We start from the raw sequence: 20,141 nt of genomic DNA, 5'->3' as shown, positions 1-20,141 counted from the left end.
CGAATGAGCTACGAGATGGTGGTGCTCTCATGCTGATGCCAGCTTCAGTCTGAAACATCCAGAAACACTGTAGACTACCAATTCGATCAGTTCCGGTAGCGCCCCAACATGACCCGGTAGAGAAGAACTTGCCCTCCCCTCTTTGACTGATGGTTCTTGTTGCCTGTCCCTTCTGTTGTCATTTAACAGAACTTTTTAGACTGCTGAAAGGGGTTGTGTTCCGAACGCTGGTTGGTGGAGACATTTTGACTATATTCTGGACCTATGTTGTCGCATAATGCGTTATATGACACGCCGCGTTAGCGCACCCGGAAGTGCTCCGGTGCGCGAAGCGCAGCTTCCCGGAAGCGATCCGGGGCGCGGCGCTTAGAGCGTAACGTAAGCATAACAGGTCATGTGGCTTGTTAATAAAACTTTTCATTGGTTCATTTTATTTTTGTTATTTTAATGATGAAAAGCTTGGTCATATGACCTAAAAATTACGCTTTTTATTAGTTTCGAACATTATTTTTCTTAAACATATATGCTATAATGTTCCAGGCTAATGTACTTTCCCGGAAAATGTACAACTGTCCTGCAAGTAAAATATATTCCTTTTTCGAGAAAAAGGGCGTTTCTTCGTCCCATGACGGAGCCGTTGAGTAAAATAGGCTCGGCCTGCTGTCTTAGTCGCCGATACGCCTGATTATCAGATTCTTATCGATCACTTTATGTTGCAGGAGTGGAAAACACAACTGCCCTTGACCATTTATCTTTACTGCGTTCCTGCGTATTATACCTTTTATCCGTCATGTAATTGGACTGCTTTATTTCACTTGCCTTTTACTGATTCGAAAACAGTGACTAAAATTAAAAACTTTACCAATGTAAATACTACTACCATGTTTTGTTTTAAAAACCTTTATTGTGAAAATGTCAGTATACAAATACGGGCCTATAACCACGTGGGCCGGCCACGGAGCAAACTGAAATCGTATATGATGAGGAGACATTTACATTGTAGAGGAACGTAACGAGCGGGCCATTAGGTTGCAAGAACTAAGGTGTCTAACAGTTGCGGAATCCGTGGACGTACATTTTGTAATTAAAATACGACAGGGCCACTTTCAATAAAATTATCTAGATATACATTTGCGGGCAAGTACCATGGGTGACGTTAATTCGAACTTTCAATAGTACACTAATCAATAACACATCAGAACTTAATATCAATAGGGATGTCGAAATATTCAATCAATTCTCGTCCCCGCCCGCCATGAGCATCAAAACTGCATTCATATCTCGTGATATCAAGGTTGTTCAACCAGTACACAACAAGGAGTTACGAGTCCCATTTGTACCGGCACCATTTTGGGCGAGGCCGGGCAGGTCCAGGATATAGTCAAAATGTCTCCACCAACCATCGGCCAGACCAGAACCCCTTTCGGCCCTTTATGCTACAAGATGGTGTCTTCCATTCAGAAAATATTGTTGGCAGCATTTTGAAAGGAAAGATAAACAGCCGTTCTCCTAGTGAGTCTCACATTGTTACATTTAGGAAGAATGTTGAAGAGTAGTATGTTGAAAATCTGAAGCCATTGTTCTACAAACTCTCAACCAGCCTTGGATGGAAAAAAAAATCCTGAAGAATGTACAAACTGAAAACCAATTTTTGTCTGTATAGCATCAACAGCAACGCTTGACTCAGCTTTGTGTGAAGCCGCCATTTTGATTCAATCAATAACGTCCCCCTGCACACATTCAGGGACCTGGTCGTGTCTTCAGGTCAAACGGATTGTGGGACAAGATGCAGAAAGGAAAAGGAAAATAGTTCCGCCGGACCCCGGGAGCCGGCCGCCTATGTCATGGGCGATCTTCGGCCACACCAGGGCGATAGTGAAGCTGCAGCAGGTGCAAATAAGCTTCAGACAGTGTTACAAGCACTGCTCAGAACTCTCAACTATGACACCACCTCGGTGCCATCCGGATCTTGGCGCTTTGTGCTGGTTCCGGGCTATTCACACATCGGTCCGCTACTGACACCACCTCACAGGCCAACGGGGCACCCCACGCCGACTTTCGGCGCAGCATTGTAGGATGGCCGCACCAGAGCAGCAACTTGCTAAACACCACCTCGGTGCCATCCAGATCTCGGCGCGTTGTGCTGCCTTCGGCCTACTGTAGCCGCAAGTGCGGACGCAACTCAACTGGATAGCGAGTGAAACACCAAGGGGCGCCCCACTGCAGCCGAGGAGCCTCCATCTTGGGGGCGACGCACAGCATCACCAATGCAGTCAGATCCTCAAACAGCCCCCACTGACTGACGCGACCTCACAGGCCAACGGGGCGCCCCACGCCGACTTTCGGCGCAGCATTGTAGGATGGCCACACCAGTGTGGCAACTTGCTGGACACCACCTCGGTGCCATCCGGATCTCGGTGCGTTCGAGTCACTGTACCGCAAGAGTGACAGCAACTCAGCTGGACACACCGTCTTTCGGCGCAGCATTGTAGGATGGCCACACCAGTGCGGCAACTTGCTGGACACCACCTCGGTGCCATCCAGATCTCGGCGCGCTGTGCTGCCTTTGGCCTACTGTAGCCGCAAGTGCGGACGCAACTCAGTTGGACGGCGAGTGAAACGCTAAGGGGCGCCCCACTGCAGCCAAGGAGCCTCCATCTTGGGGGAGACGCACAGCCCCCACTGACTGACGTGACCTCACAGGCCAACGGGGCGCCCCACGCCGACTTTCGGCGCAGCATTGTAGGATAGCCATACCAGTGCAGCAACTTGCTGGACACCACCTCGGTGCCATCCGGATCTCGGCGCGTTGTGCTGCCTTCGGCCTATTCGCACATCGGTCCGCTACTGACGCCGCCTCACGTGCCAACGGATTTTCTACGCTTTTTATAGCCCTATGCCGCATAACAGGTCATGTGACTTGTTTATAAAACTTTTCATTGGTTCATTTTACTTTTGGTTTCCTAATGATGGAAGGCTTGGTCATATGACCTAAAAATAACACTTTTCATTGGTTTAGAATTTTTTTTTTTCCCAAACGATGAAAGCCCCACCTTGTTTCTGGATGTTTCAGACTGAAGCTGGCGTCAGCATGAAAGCACCAACATCTCGTGGCTCCGTCGTGGTCATTCCACGAGCAATCATGGCAGCCGCTCCCCACCGTAAGCCTGCAGGAGTCAAGGGCCCCCAAGACTTTTGTAGAATCTTCACGGCTGAGGGGACGCTTTCGAGAATAGGGTCCAAGACCTAGCAGACAAGCGTCTGAGTTCCAAGGTGTCCCAGGGCCATTTTAGTGGACCAGGCCCAAAAAGGAAAGCGCCTGCCGCCATTTTGAGAGTCCTGTGGCAGCCGCCTATCGCTGCACCGCAAGAGTGGGCGCAACTCAACTGCATGGTGAGCGAGATGCTGTAGCCGCAAGAGCGGGCGATAACCAGCTGAATGGAGGATGAGGCACAGTGTAGCAAAAGCGAGCAGAATGGCAACTGAAACGGTAAAGGGGCGCCCCAGTACAGCCGACGAGCCTCCACCTGGGGAGGCCCGTTCACGCCGCCTCCCCCCCCCCCCCCGGGGCGCCCCACGCCGTTTTTCCGAGCAGCATTGTAGGATGCCAAAACCAGTGCGGCAACTTACTGGACATCACCTGGTTGCCATCCACATCTCAGCGCGTTCTGCTGCCTTGGGACTATTCGCACAACAGACCGCTACTGACGAGGCCTCCCCCCGCACCACCCGGGATGCCCCACGCCGTTTTTCGGAGCTGCATTGTAGGATACCAAAAACCAGTGCGGCACCCAGGTAACATCACCTGGGTGCCGTCCAGAACTCAGCATGTTGTGTTGCCTTGGGACTATTCGCACAAAACACAGCTACTGACCATTGTTGCTTTTTTAAAAAATAATGTTTAAATGTATTTACTGTTTTTGTTGCGTTGTATATATTTATAAGTTATTAAAATGTTATAATCCTACTACTTTGTTGGAGTGCTATATATTTTTAATGTGACACATAATTGTGAAGACTTTGATGTACAAAAAGGCATCCCTAGAATCTTCCGCTTCAGGCTCGGACCCACACACCCTCACAGTGAGAATCCCCTCCCCAAGCACAATACAGGATGGTTATCATATAGTAGGAACGCGTGTGGTGTGATGGATCTCATGGGGTGGGGGCCTTCATCTACTGTAACTCCTTTGAAGAGGGATGATTCTCATACATGCCAACATTTCAGAAGAGCAAAGTGGGAGATTTAAAAAAAAAAAATCGGGAGAATGGGGCCTTGAATCGGGTTATTGTCATGTGTGGGCTTTGGAAGTGTGCTGCTGCAGGATCGGACATTTCAAACTCAAATGCACGTTCTTTTTCTTACCTTTCCGAAGCATGGAGCGCAATAGCAGGCAGAGAAAGGGTGATGCAAGTGTTGAACACTGCCTGGCCTGGAAAGTTGCTGGCAGTGCCCCCCCCCCGCCCCCCGCCCGCTCCTGAAACAGGGCACACACACCACCGCCCTTGTACTTCACACATCTTTAAAAGACCATGCGCTTGTTAATGAGGCTTAAATGGTTTATCACCCCTTCTAGAGCCCCTGCATCGGCCCTCTGACGTTTCCTGGAAGAATTAGCACGTAACACAATACCAAGCCCTGTCAGCTTAAACCCCCGAGGAATCGGGTTTTTGCTTGCAGGAATCGGGAAGCGGGAGACTAGCACTGAAATCGGTAGTCTCACGCCTGAATCGGGAGGGTTGGCATGTCTGGATTCTCTACAGCTGGGGCCATAAACTACATCCGCAGGGCTAGGTGATAGCCTGGGACCGGCCTGGACAATCGGACACAGATGAAGAGGAGTGTCAGAGGGTGCGGTAGTGAATAGGGTGAAAGGGAGGTGTTGGGCGGGCACGGGGTGTGATTCTCAGGAAAGAGCAGCGCAGATGGGGAGAGGTTTATGGCCTATGCATGAGAGAGATAGCGGGGGTGACCAGTGCGTGGGGGAGATGCTTGCGAGGGTGGGGAGCCGTGCGGAGAATCGACGGCGTGCAGAGAGTGGGTCTGGTCAAGGCATCTAAAATGGCTGCCGTGCACGACAAAATTGTGGCATTGGAAAAAAGGCAAGATGGCGCAGACAATGTTTATCAATAAGGATAAATTTATAACAAAATATTTTATCGCAGTGACAAAATGGCGGTCAACACTTCCTGACTTCCATCGAATCGAACGTTAACAGACGTCACGCAGCAAAAAAAATAAAACACTCACGCACAGCCGCTGGAAGACATGTATCAACATATATGAGCCTCCTCAGCCACCCTCAGAAAACATAAGGGATCAGGATACGTCTCCCGTACCCCCTTATACCTAGTAATTTAATTAAATCGAAACACAAAATGGCGAATTCCCGTTTCGCTACCAGTTTGCGGCCCGGTTCGCGATCCGGGAAGCGCTTCTACCGTGAAAAATCAATTTTTTTTTATTTTCCCCACGGGACCCTTTAATAACCCCAACATCATTCCTAGGGGGTCAAGAGGGGTCTACCTTGCCCCCTTTCATTAAATTCCCCCTTCGTTTTTCACCTCTTCTTGTCTCTCGATCCTACCGAGAGACAAGATAGCGGCCGCACCAGACTGTTTAGAATGTTGACAGACACCGGAGAGCCAATCAGCATCGCTTCGCAAAGCCCCGTGACGCAAAAAGTACGCGATCTGGAGCGCTATCTGGGACGCTGTCACAGATATATAAATTTTTTAAAACGTTAATTTCTCAAAATCCACTGGAGCACATATATTGAGGCCCAGCAAAGGCACATCGGGCTAACAGTCCCTACAATTTTGCCAAGTTTCGTGTAAATCCATTCAGCCGTTCGAGCTAAAAGTGAGGCCAAACGCCCTATGGAAATTAACATGGGAAAAACGCGTTTTGGGACCCCCCTTTTTTCTCTGCCCCCCCTTAACGAAACCCCCCCAAATTTTCAGGGGCTGCTCAGAAACAAAATGTGCCATTTTCCTGGAAATTTCAGCCGAATTTGTCCACAAACGCCAAACTGAAAAAAACCATAGGTTTCAGGCCAGTTATAGTTAGCTGGAAATTTTACTGACATAAAACCATTGAAATTCCCAAGTTATAGTTAGTTGGACTCACTATAACTTGCACGCCTGCAATGCACTGCTGATGACGTCACATATTACATCACTCATGACATGGTCAGTGACATCACTCATGACATCACTGATTACACCATCCAGTGAATGTGTGTCTTTCTGTAAAATAAATATGTTTTACAAATGTATTTGTAAAGGTCAATGGAAGAATACATTTTTAAATAAGTGTCTAAATGGATGTTTTAAAAAAAAAAAATTGATTGGTTAACTGGCTTATTAAGTGTATCTTAGTGAATACATATATTAGCGAGTAATTTTTAAATATTTAAATATATGTATCAGTGTTTCACTTTGTGTATAAGTGGCTGCATGGGTTGGTGACTGACTCACTGTTTGTATGTGTTTTGAAGACAGCATATGTGCAGGACTGTATGGGTGGATGAGTGTGTATATGTGTGTGTTAGTGAGTGAATGCCTGCCTCACTAGTGTCTTTATGAGTAACTACATATGTTTTAATCTAGTATATGTGAGTATTGATGTATATAATTGAGTATATGTGAGAGTGAGAGATTGAAAGAGTTCCTGTTTAAATAAGTATGTGTTTCTATAAGTGATTGTTTAAGAGAGTAAGTATGTGTAAGTTTCCGTAGAAGTAAGGTGGTAGTAAGTGTATAATTGTATATGCAAATAAATGGATGTTCAATAGTTTATTTGCATGTGTGAGTATGTGTGTGAGTACATTTTGGATGACTGTCGGTGTGTAACAGGATGTATATGTGTATCACTACATATGATGAGTGAGCATATGTATGAGTGACTAAATAGAACTGTTGGTGAATGAGTGGATGTGTATATAGATGATGGAATTACTGAATTGGTTGTTGTAACTGGTATGGGTATCTCCATTTTTTTGAAAATGTTAGTTTCTATTTTTGAATATGTGTTTCAAGGGTTACATTACACTGAGAGGAGGTCTGTCACTCTGTCACAAGATGATGTCATCAGTGATGTCATGAGTGATGTCACTGACCATGTCATGAGTGATGTAATATGTGACGTGATCAGCAGTGCATTGCAGGCGCGCAAGTTATAGTGAGTCCAACTAACTATAACGTGGGAATTTCAATGGTTTTATGTCAGTAAAATTTCCAGCTAACTATAACTGGCCTGAAACCTATGGTTTTTTCAGTGAATTTAATAGGTTTTTTAAATGCTTAATCCTAACTATAACTGGTGTGAAACCTATGGTTTTTCAGTGAATTTCATAGGTTTTTTAAATGCTATTTCCAAACTATAACTGGTGTGAAACCTATGTTTTTTTCAGTGAATTTCATAGGTTTTTTAAATGCTAATTCCTAACTATATATAGGGCCTCAAACCTATGTTTTTTTCAGTGAATTTCAAAGGTTTTTTAATAGCAAATTTCCATAGGTATGAAATGTAATATTTTTTATAATGAATCCCATTTTGTATATTTATGTAATACTATTTTTTTTATGTATATTGTTCATGTTTTTTTTTTTTTTGCCCTGGAGCGCTTCCGGTGCGCGTCCCGGTGAGTGTCCCGTTAGCGCTATTGCCGTGAACGAAAACATCATTGTGACGTATCGCGTAGCCGCGTCCGCGTGATACGCACGGCGTAAGCACACCCGGAAGCCCTCGAGCGCATACGATCGCTCCGTAAATAAAACGTAAACGCAACATAAGCTTACGTGAGCACTCCGTAAATGCTCCGTAAACACTCCGTAAGCTTACATCCAACCATGTGACCTTATAACAAAAGATTTTATTGGTTTATAATACTTCCTACTCTAATTCTAGAAAGACCCCTCCCATGTTCATCATTCTTCTTTGGTTTTCAGAGAAGCAATACCTTTTTTCTAGTCTGGAAATTTTTCAGCTTTCCAGAACATCTGAAGAAAAAAAATGCACCACTGGTCACCTGCAAGATCTGTGACACAGTGTTATCTAGAGGAGATCCTAATAAGAAATATTCATTCGGAACCCACAGCATGGAACGCCATGTAAAAAATATGCACCCCAACAATTGGAGTAGAGCTGTGGTGCAAAGATATCAGGAGCAGGACTCTTCTCCTAGTACATCTACAGCAAGAACCAGAGTACCACCAATGCCATCTTCAATGGTGGCGAACATTCAGCCAGAACTGAAAAATGTAATGATGCAATGCATGCATTGCAATAAATTAGTAGTCTTCGGACAACAGTCCATTGTAATTTTGCAGAAGACCAGGAACCACAGATGCAACAATTGTTTTGTGTAAAAAGTTCATTCTTCTACTTCATCTTCAGAAGAGTTTGTTCCTGAAACCCCTAGAACACAGAGAGAGTCCATAGTACGGAAATAAAAAAAAAACAGAAAGAGAGAAAAAGGTAAATGCGCCTTCTGTCACATGTAAAATCTGTCACACAGTACTTCCAAGAGGGAATCCACAGAAACAGTACAACTTTGGAACTTATAGCATGGAATGCAATGTCCAGAATATACACCCAAACAATTGGAGTAAAGCTGTAATAAAAAGATCATCAGAGGAGCAGGGCTCTACTCCCAGCACTTCTTCTGAAGCAACAGCACCACCAATGCAAGCATCAATGGTTGCAAATATCCCACCTGAACTTAAGAATTTGATGATGTAATGCATTTGTTGCCAGAAACTAATAACCTTTGCACAAGAGTCCATTCAAGTTATCCTGCAAAAAAACAGGAAGCACAGGTGCATTACCAGGAGCATTTTTCTTTTATCTGAAGATTGTCTCCTGAATGCATCTTCTAATTGAGTCCTCTTGATTGATAAAAGTTGCTTATAAAGTCTTTGTTTGCGATTCTTGGTAGGCATACTCTATTATGATTATGTAGATATTTACAATCTGTTCAAAAGAAAAATATGACATATTATAGACCACTGCCAACATGGCACATAGCAATTACATTAACTAAACAATATAAACACTAGTTCACATCTCTCTTTGTGTGTCTCATATCACTCTCTGCCTGCACCATCTCCGTCTTTCCATGCCTCATCTCTCTCTCCTTCCACCATCTCTCTGTTTGTATGTGTGTGTCATCTCAATCTCTGCCTACACCATCTGTCTGTTTGTGTGTGTGTCTCATCTCACTTTCTTTGTCTAAAACGATTTACCATACTAAATGTTTTTTGTTGAAATGTCTGGCTTTAAGTTTTTTGACAAGGAACACACTGAGTGTGTATGTGAATTAAGGAATTATATTTTCATCTTTTTCCATAATGTTAGCTGTGTGTGCTCACAATTTGTATCTTTAGCTTACAGGGTAGACTTCTTTTTAAAGTGTTTATCATGCTTAAATTCAATGCTGGTACAGAGATAGTGCTAATAGTTTAATTTGGCTTGTAAATATGCTCCTTTTTTAGAAGTGCCTTGTGCAATCTTTAACATGGGTGGAAGCAGTGAATGTATGGAGAGGGATAGGAATAGCAGATAGAAAACCATACGAAATGGTGTGAGAGATGCGTAAAGGATTTTACTAATGGCATAAATTGAGATACAATATGCAAAAAAGAGGGGCATGTTTACAAGACTCTTGCGCAATGTTTAACATGGATACAAGCAGAAAATAATACAACTGGCACACAGACAAGAATATACATTCCGCAAGGGGTGTGTAAATATGCCAATGAAACCATTACACTATCTCTATACCACCATTAATGTTAAACATTGCGCAAGTGGCTTGTGAATATGCCTCTTTTTTTGTATATTCTATCTCAATTTATACCATTAGTAAAATCCTTTACGCATCTCTCACAGCATTTCATATTCTTGTCTGTGTGTCAATTCTATCACCCTGCATGCATTTTCTGCTTGCACCCATGTCAAACATTGCGCAAGAGGCTTGTAAATATGCCCCTCTTTTTTGTATATTGTATCTCAATTTATGCCATTAGTAAAATTCTTTATGCATCTCTCGCAGCATTTCATATTCTTGTCTGTGTGGCAACTTTATCACTCTGCATGCATTTTCTGCTTGCACCCATATCAAACATTGCGCAAGAGGCTTGTAAATATGCCTCTCTTTTTTGTATATTTTATCTCAATTTATACCTAAACCCAAAGGTGAAAGAGTCATCACTCAATGCTGCACTCAACCAACATCTAAACACTGAAACTTGTTTTTTTAAGGTATTTCTTTTTTGTCTTTTTGAGCTGCAGTCCGCGCACGGTGCACGGACCCCGCGATTTTAAAGATGTTATTTTTTTATTTTTTTTTAACTTTCGGGGTCCTTTACAAACACCATGACAAAACCTAGGGGGCTCAGGAATCTCTACCCTGCCCCCTTGTCAACTATTACACTTCTGTTTACAACCACTTTCATCTGCCACAAAAACAAGATGGCGGACAACACTTTCTCATTTCGACTGACTGGAATGTTGACAGACATCCAACAGCCAATCAGAATTCCGCGTGCGTGCGCTAAGGTCCGCACACGTGATAGGACAGTGCAAGGACAGTGCAAGCCCGTGCACGCACCGTGTCCTTCCTATAGATATTTTTTTGAAAAAAGTCAATTTTCTAAACAATTACTGGAGGGATTTTTACCAAATATACAAAAGGCATACCAGGCTCTACTATTTTGCCAAGTTTGCAGTAATTCCATTCAGGCATTCGGGCTGTAGCTGTGTCTAAAAGTCCTATGGAAAATTGCATTGGACTCAATTTTCTTATAAACTACTTGAGGGATTTACACCAAACATACAAAAGGCACTGCTCCATACCAGTCCCTGCCATTTTGCCAAATCTGGTGTAATTCCGTTCAGTCGTTCGAGCTGTAGCCTTGTCAGAATGTCCCTATGGAAATTAACATGGGGAAAACACGTTTTTGGGCCCCCCTTTTTTCTCAGCCCCTGCTTGACGAATCCCCCCAATAATTTCAGGGAAGGAGTGGAGCGCAGCAAGGCAAATTTAAGGAAAATTACAGGCAGATCCCTAAATCGGCGCCAATGTGATTCCCAATAGAATGTTCGGCATTTCCCATGGCTATCGCCAGTAGGTAATATATATATATATATATTCACTGAAAAAACCATAGGTTATAGACCATATATAGTTAGGAATTAGCATTTACAAAACCTTAAAAATTCAACGAAAAACCCATAGGTTATAGACCATATATAGTTAGGGATTAGCATTTACAAAACCTTATTTTACTCGCACAAAACCATTGAAATTCGCATATATAGTTAGTTGCACTAACTATATATCGCGCACCCGCAATCCACTGCTGATGATGTCACATATTACATCATTCATGACATAGTCAGTGACATCACTGATGACATCACTGATGACATCTCATTTGACATTACTGATCACATCACTGATAATATCATTCATGTGATAATACGATGAACCTCTTCAGACTCTAATATAACCTTAGATACAATCAGTGTAAACAGACACTCACAGATTGTCACTCATCCATGGAGTTACTCATACATCTAGTCAGTCATGCAAAGAATCAATCACTCCTCCATTTCCTCAACTATACAGTTATACCCACCTTACTAATTCAAACATATTCTAACACATATTTACTCTCTTATACAATCCCTGATACAAGTTCACAATGATCCATACAGCCACTCACACATTCACTGGCTCTTATGCACAGTTATTTATATATGTCAACTCTCACATGTACTGTGTTTTACATATGTACTTACTTTGACATGTAGCACTGAGATATCCATTCACTCACCAATACACTCATGCACACAGTCAACCGCCCATACAGCTGTTTCCACATGCACTTTTGAACCCATACATCTAGTGAATCAACTGCTCACACATCTATGCACAGAGTCATACACCTCCCAGACACTCACACACACACTCAGTCTCCCATACAAATACTTGGGCAACCAATCAATAACCCATATAGTTACTCATATAGCTGCTGATCAACACATGCAGCAGTTTACAGAACAACAGACATAATGATGCACAAATTAAGACAGTTTAGTCACTAACCCATGCACTCAGTGAGACACATTTAATCACTCACTTATACAGTCAGTCATGCACCTACTAAATCCTTCATCCAAACACTTATACATCCACTCATTCTTCAATGTGTAAGACATATTTTAACTTTACAGAAACATTCAGTTACTGGATGTTGTCATCAGTGATGTCATCATTGATGTCATTTGAGATGTCATCAGTGATGTAATTTGAGATGTCATCAGTGATGTCATCAGTGATGTCACTGACCATGTCATGAATAATGTAATATGTGACATCATCAGCAGTGGATTGCAGGTGCGCGATATATAGTTAGTGCAACTAATTATGTATGCGAATTTAAATGGTTTTGTGCGAGTAAAATAAGGTTTTGTAAATGCTAATCCCTAACTATATATGGTCTATAACCTATGGTTTTTTCATTGAATTTTTAAGGTTTTGTAAATGCTAATTCCTAACTATATATGGTCTATAACCTATGTTTTTTTCAGTGAATTTCAATGGTTTTTTAATAGCAAATATAAAAAGCTGTAAAATGTATTCTTATTTTAATGCAAAAATATATTTTATGTTTGTAATATAATTTTTTTATTTATATATTTCTTTTAATTATTTTTTTTTGTTTCGCTACCGGTCCGCGCACCGGGTAGCTTCCCGTTAGCTCAATTTGGTGCCGCGACCCGGTCCGCAAACCGGGAAACGTTCTGTTAGCGGAACTGCCGCGCAAGAAAACAACATCGTGACGCGTCACGTAAACGCGACGTATCGCATTGCTTCGTAATGCGTTTTATGACGCGCCGCATTAGCGCACCCGGAAGTGCTCCAGGGCGCGAACCGAAGCGCACAGCGCCCCGGAAGCGCTCTGGGTGCGTAGCGGGACGCGTAACGTAAGCATAACAGGTCATGTGACTTGTTCATAAAACTTTTCATTGGTTCATTTTACTTTTGGTTTCCTAATGATGTAAGGCTAGGTCATATGACCTAAAAATAACACTTTTCATTGGTATAGAACATTTTTTTTTCCCAAATGATGAAAGGCCCCACCTTTTTTCTCACTCTGACTTTCAACTTTCTGAGAGGAAGACCTTTTTTGATTCTTAAGAAATGGCTTCATTAGCTGCAGCTGGTGGACCCCCACCACCACCACCACCTCCTAGGAAGAGAGGACCACCTCCTCAGGTTATCCTTCAGCAAGAGGAGGAAGAAGAGGAAGAAGAGGAAGAGTAGCAAGGGACGATGGAGTTTTTGCCTGAGGGGCCGAGGAGGTCCCATGTGAAAGAAAATTACATATGGCAATTTTTCACATTTCCCCGGGGCGAAAAAAAGGTAAATGCCCGCTACGTTACCTGTCTTATCTGCAAAAAAGATCTGTCCAGAGGGACTGATAAGAAATACAGCTATGGCAATTACACAATGCATCGGCACATGGACAGGTGGCACCCTATAAATTATAGAGCTGCACAAGTACGTAATCTGCAGGATAACCCCCCTCCTGTGGCCAGTACATCAAATGAAGAGGCAGTGACGGGACCAGAGGCGAGGGAGACGGTCCCAAATATCCAGCTGAAGTTTGGGAAAGTGAAGCAATTGTGCATTTTTTGCGGCCAATTGATTTGCTACAGGGAGAGTAGCATACATTTAATCAACACAGCTATTGACAATCACAAATGTCCAAAACGCCCCAGAAAATAAATTATCTTTTTTTTTGTTGCTCCTGTTGAGCCCTTTATAATGAATCATTTTCGTTCCCCCTCCAAAAAAAACTAAAAAAATATAAAACCGTTCAAAAAATACAAAAAAAGTAAAAAAATGTTCAGAAAAATAATAAAAAAAATATAAAACAACAAAAATAATTTAAAAAAAAGTTCTTTTCAGAACTAGCTCCCCTTTATAAGAAATTGCTAGAATGTTTAGCACTCTGGCAACCTCTATTTCTTTTGATTCGCTTCCCGGTTCGCGCGCCGGTACGCGAACCGGAAGCGAACCAGAAAAAAAATGTTTTTAAAAAAAAGAAGAGTAAGTATAAGGGAAGTAAACAGAGAGTAATGTTAAAAGAAAGACAGCTAGAGGGAGTAACACAGAGATACTGTTTAATAGATCTATTTACCGAAGAAAAGATGTAAGAGGGTAAAATTGTGAAAAAGAAAATAGATAAGGAAGTGAAAGAAAAAAAGGAGAGTAGAAGAATAATAAACAAGAGTTTCTTAGAGAATGTGAGTGAATGTTCAAATTAAGAAGAAATACAGTAAAGGATGTGGAATGAGAGGTAGGGATGGAACCGGACTAAAAGAACAATCCTGAGGGAAAGTGTTAAGAACTCAGTGAGCGAAAGTAAATAGGAATAAAACAAGATTTATGACAGTGACTAAGGTTAAAACATGTGTAATAACAGAGAGAAAAAACAGAAAGCATAAAAGAAGAAGTGACAGAAAAGGAATGATTGAAACAGCAAAGAAATGTAAATAACATAGTGTGCTTGAACTACAGGAAGAAAGCATAATAAACAAGTAGTGAAAGAGTGATGAGTCAGAGACAGTGAGAGTAATAGAGACGGAGTGAGTGAAAAAGAGTGAGGAACTATGAGAACAGAGGGACTGAGAAAAGGAGTGGAAGGAGTAGAGTAAGTAAGTAATAGAAAAAGGAATGAGGGAAGTAGCAAAGGCAGGAAACTGAGGATTAAAGAAATGAAGCAGTGGAACTAATAAAAGTTAAATGTGAAAGAGATGTTACGGAATGAGTACTAAACACTTACCTTATAATTATCGTTAACTTAGTCACTTGTTTTTTTATACTTTCAATCTGTGAATGAAAGAACAAAAATTTTCAAATTGATAGAAGGTAGTAAAAGATGAGTGAGCATGAGACAAGATGAGTACATATTAAAAATCACAATTCAAAGTACAGAATTAATTATACATATTAAATGGTTTATTTTTGCTGTTCTCAGAATATATCAAATTTCACAAAAAACAGTGAGTTGAAGGTATTCATCATATAACAGCGGGGAAAAAACAAACACAATCAAAATGATTGTGTTTAACAAACCCATATAATATAACCAATCAGAAATCAGAACTCCTCAAAAGTAACTTACTTTCCATGACGTCAAAGGATGTCCTATGAACAGCTTATACTCTGTTGTGCTGTTATTATTTTCTGCCCGCCACTTTCTGAAAGATAAGCTCCATCGTTTTAAGAAAAATAAGACATACAAAGCAATTTAAAACAGCACACTAAATTACAGCAACACCTAGAATCATTATAATCCAGTTACCTACCCTAAATTCCCTAAAGGCAGCATTGCTTCATAGTCAAATAGTAATCATTGCCGAAAGACCAGCCTTTTTTACATTTCAAATAAGCTGTGTAATATCCTGATGTTGTCAAAGGACCATCATGTCATATAATAGCTGCAGTTACAAATGTTCTTCCTGAAATCGACGACTGTGTAGCCAAAACATTTTTAATTAGACTTGACAACTTATTTACATCCGGTTTATATAGTTGGAATTGTAAAATGACATTTCACCCATAAGTTTCTATAAATAATGTGGACAGCATTGCAGACTTACATTACCTCTACTCCTTCTTTTGATCTGCTGCTTGAATTAGCTTATTAAAACAAACAATTTTCGCTCTGTGCTACACTTATCCACAAGGCTATATAGTGTAGGAGCCATTAGAACCTCTTGAAATTCCTCAGAACAAATCCCGAGATTCCTTCCCTAAAATTTTGGTTGTAAGAACACCAGGTAATACTTTTTAAGGTGAAAAGGCAATCTTTTTTTGAAAGTTAAAAGAGAATCATTGCAGAATGACCAGCCATTTCCAGGCTTCAAATAAGTTGTGTAATGTCCTGATGTTGTTGAAGGACCCTCATGATATATAATTGCTGCAGTTAGAAAAGTCCTTCCTGATATTGACACCTGAGAAGCCACAAAAATTTTAATTAAAGTTGTCAATTTTGTTCCATCAGGCCTACATCGTTGGAACATTAAAATGACATACTGGCCATTTCTTCGTATAAATAATGTGGACAGCATTGCAGACTTACACTGGCTACACTCCATGTTTTGATCGGCTGCTTTTAATAGCTTATTAAAGGATACTGATTTACTGTCTGGCAAAGTTAAATTATAAATCTTTCTGAGTCTACACTAGTAGTACTTGATAACGTACAATTCTCACAGTCATGCTGCCATTGATAAGAAAGGCCAAACAGATGATCTACATCTACACCTTCATCTTGCAATACATTAAGCATATACATTAAAAACTCCTGACAATCTTGCTGAATATTTTGAGAGAATTGTGTTTGACCTGAACATTTGTCTAACAGATTTCGAATTTCAGACACACTTTCTACTCTTGTTCTATCAGCGCTACATTTCTCTAACACAGAATTCAACAAACAGCAAAAACTTTGATCCGAATTGATCACAATCTGTTCTTTTAAAGTTTCTAGAGAAAAGACAACATTAACCACTACATTAGCATAGCAGTTCACACCAGAACTATTTTCAAATTGAAAACCAACAACATCGTCAACAGAATTCATTTTCTTTCTGCTTACAATTTTGGGTTCATCGACTTTTGGTCTTTTTGCTACAACCTCCCTACTATTAGTGATATTTCTTCGTTTCCGGCCTACCACACGTTTCTCAAACAAAGGATATTGAGGCAAATGTGGCGCATACTCTCTTCTTAACCTATTGTATTCCATAACACAATCTAGATCCGCACAAATGTTTGTGACATCACACTCAATCAAGTACAAACCCGATAAAGTTCTGACTCGTGACAATGCTACATAAGCCATACCCTCCTTGAACACAGAACTGCCAATATTCACCAAAGCACTGTCTACACTTAAACCTTGTGATTTATGGATTGTCACCGCATATGCCAAGCAAACAGGAAATTGCTTACGGCGAACATATAAGTCTTTTACAAGCAAAAACCTAGCTGTGCAACGACCAATTAGCTGTACTTCCTCAATGCCATCAAATTTAATTTTTAAAAATTCAATTCCATCTCCATTTCTGTATTTCTCAAAATCAACAACTTTACACATTGATCCATTTACCAGACCTCTTTCAACATGTAAATTCCTTCTCAAAATGATACGGCAATTGAAGCACACATTCAGAGTCTTTTCAAAACCAGCAGTTTTAGATGTAGTCTTCTCTAATGAATCCAATTTAGATTTCAAATTCTCAGACAAAACAATTGTTGCACCCATATGCTCTATTCTGTAAATAGCTTCCAGTTTCACAATCTCTTGGTTTTCTAAATTGAACATTTTGTTGTTGAAGATGGAACATTCTGCAAGAGTTGGCATCAAACATATTCCCGATTTCTTCTCAGTAATTTTATGAAAAATATTCTCTGGCAGAACGTCTTCTTCTGGATACAAATTTGACAGTAATCGTGCATGTAAAGCTTCTTTCCCACGCTCAGTCACTTTCCTGATTCTAACATCTTGTAGAATATTCTTGTAATCTTCATCCTTCGCCTGACGCATATTTTCACGCAGCTCAGCATAATTGAAGTTTAACCATATGTTAACGTTGCCAATGCTCCCTAGGCACTTCCTGGTATCTTCATGCGTAAGCAGTTTAAACACTGGTTGTCCTTTCACTGGTGTCAGCTGCAGAAGATCACCGAAAACAATGATGTGACATTGGAAACCATGCTTACTTCGTCAATGATAAGAAGTTTCATCTTCTTCAGGACTCTAGATACTTCACAACAAGCATCTCCCGATAACTTGTGGTATTGTAATTTGTTATCATGCTCCACTGGCAGCATCAGTAGACGATGCAAAGTAATACCTTTAATATTGTGTGCTGCCAGTCCAGTTGGAGCGGTGACAACACAAGACAGTGCTGACTCAGTTCTTTTCTGCAGATAACATCAAATTGCTTTAATGAGGAAACTTTTTCCAGTTCCTGCTTCTCCACTCACGTACAGTCGGACAGGCTTCAACGACGTACATGAGCACTCTTTCTTCTCATGACTTAATCCATGATCAATTTGGCTGGTAACTTCGTCATATATTTACCTCTGCTCAACGTTGAGTTGTCTTTCTAAATCTTCTAAGTTACCCACATCCTCCTGAGCATGTGCCATGGCTCTTTCCACTTCAATCATGGCAGTGGCAGCTTCATTTTCGATAACTGGTCCTCCTAGTGGATCCTGACTCAATGAAACAGAACTCTGACTGTCCTGAGAACTGTCTCTAGCAATCTCGGCTGCTATTGTTGCTTCCTGCTCGATTTCTGCATTTAACATTTCTAGATATTTTGGAAAAACAGGACATTCTATGGACTCCTTGGCTGCATTGAAAGAGTCTTCGTGACAGAGGAAATCTCCAAGCAGTTCCTCTTCTGCACGCCAAGTCTTGAAAAGTTGCAAAAGAGCTAAATAGAAAAACTCTTTTCTTTCTGGAGATTCGCAATCCAATTTTCGATAGTTTACCAATAGACATTTTTTTTGCTTGACCAGACATCCCTCACTTCCAATTACAGCATACACTCCTTTATCAATATCTTCTGTGATGTTCCTCTTGAAAATGTAATTTTGTAGAACCTCATACAGACAAACATTCTCCAGGTGACTGCTTCTATTTGGATAATATGTATCCAACATGTTGGTCTTCAAAATATCTGTACTGCTTGGCTCCTTCTCCGCCAAATACTCAATTTCCGAACAGGTTTGAGAACTTGATTACGCGTTGCAGCAAGACCAAGACTTGCCCAAATGATACTCCTAGATTTGGCATAGAGACTTGCTGAAGATAGCCGGTCAGAACATTCGTAAGCTCCGATTTCTCGATGCGACAACATCTTCAGACTGAAACTGTACAACTTCTTACTGAGGCTCTTTTCATTGGAAATGTCCTCCCACATATCCTTGAGTTCGGTCTTTTCTTTTTTTGTGATGTAAGACGTCACATACCGAGCCACAGCCATACAGTTGTCAGCCACAAACTGTATATCCATGTTAGCATTCCACATGGACAAAATCACTGGGTTGTAGTCATTGATGTTCTTGGACTCTTCGTTTCTCTTCAAATTGTATGTATTTTTGGGTGATTTCCTCGTCACATTATGTCGCAGCGAAGACATCAAATTGTTCACTCTTCCTTTAGATATCACCGATCGTGGAAATCCAAAACGACATTTTGTATAGTACTTGTTTTTGTTTCTGAATTTACGACGACAGTACTTTCCACAACGATGGCTTTGAAACTGTAAAACTTGTTCTCTTAGACTTTTGTCTTCCTTTGTCTTTGGAACAGCACATGTAGAATACTGTTCTATGAAATTCATCACTAAGTCATCCGGATCTGTTCCAAATTTGGGTGCATCTTTGATCCATCGCAGCATATGAATATGAGGAGCACCTCGTGCTTGATACTCCTTTCTCCAGAAGAAATCCAACACCTCTCCAAGAGGTGGATTTTTCCTGTTCGTGATGAAAGACATCATAGCTTCAAATCTATGATTGAAGTACCTGTATACATTCACTGGATCCAAAGAGCACAGTTCTCCGGGTGTCTAGAATTCAATATTTTCAATGTTTCCATTTGCCTCTCGTAGAAATTCAAGTAAGTCTTCCCAGCCATACTCGGCACAGCTGAGAGTGAGGAACCATGTGGGAGTTCCTAGGTTCCTCAGCATACATTTTAAGTCACCATGACGACGGTACCAATACTCATTAGTACCACGCTGACATGCCATCAGATTAATCAGGTGAGAATCCAAAATACTGTCTTGCACATTGACTTTATCCATAAAGTCCCTTGCTGAGATATTTCGCAGTTGTAGACCACTTTTCAGGATGTGGTTCACTGCATAAGACAGTCCAGACAGATCACTTTCAAACAATAGATGAAACAAATAGGGAATGCATTGACGAAACCTAGGATCTTCTGCATACAATCGTAAAGTCCGGTATTCAGAAGCAGGAATTTGATCAGGTCGTTCATCATATCGTCCTCCTCGACCTGTGGGAAATAACTGTGGA

The sequence above is a fragment of the Lissotriton vulgaris genome, chromosome 4_1 (assembly GCF_964263255.1).
Source record: "Lissotriton vulgaris chromosome 4_1, aLisVul1.2, whole genome shotgun sequence".
Taxonomy (NCBI): Eukaryota; Metazoa; Chordata; class Amphibia; order Caudata; family Salamandridae; genus Lissotriton; species Lissotriton vulgaris.
The sequence above is the reverse complement of the archived record's forward strand: the minus strand, read 5'-3'. Positions refer to the sequence as shown.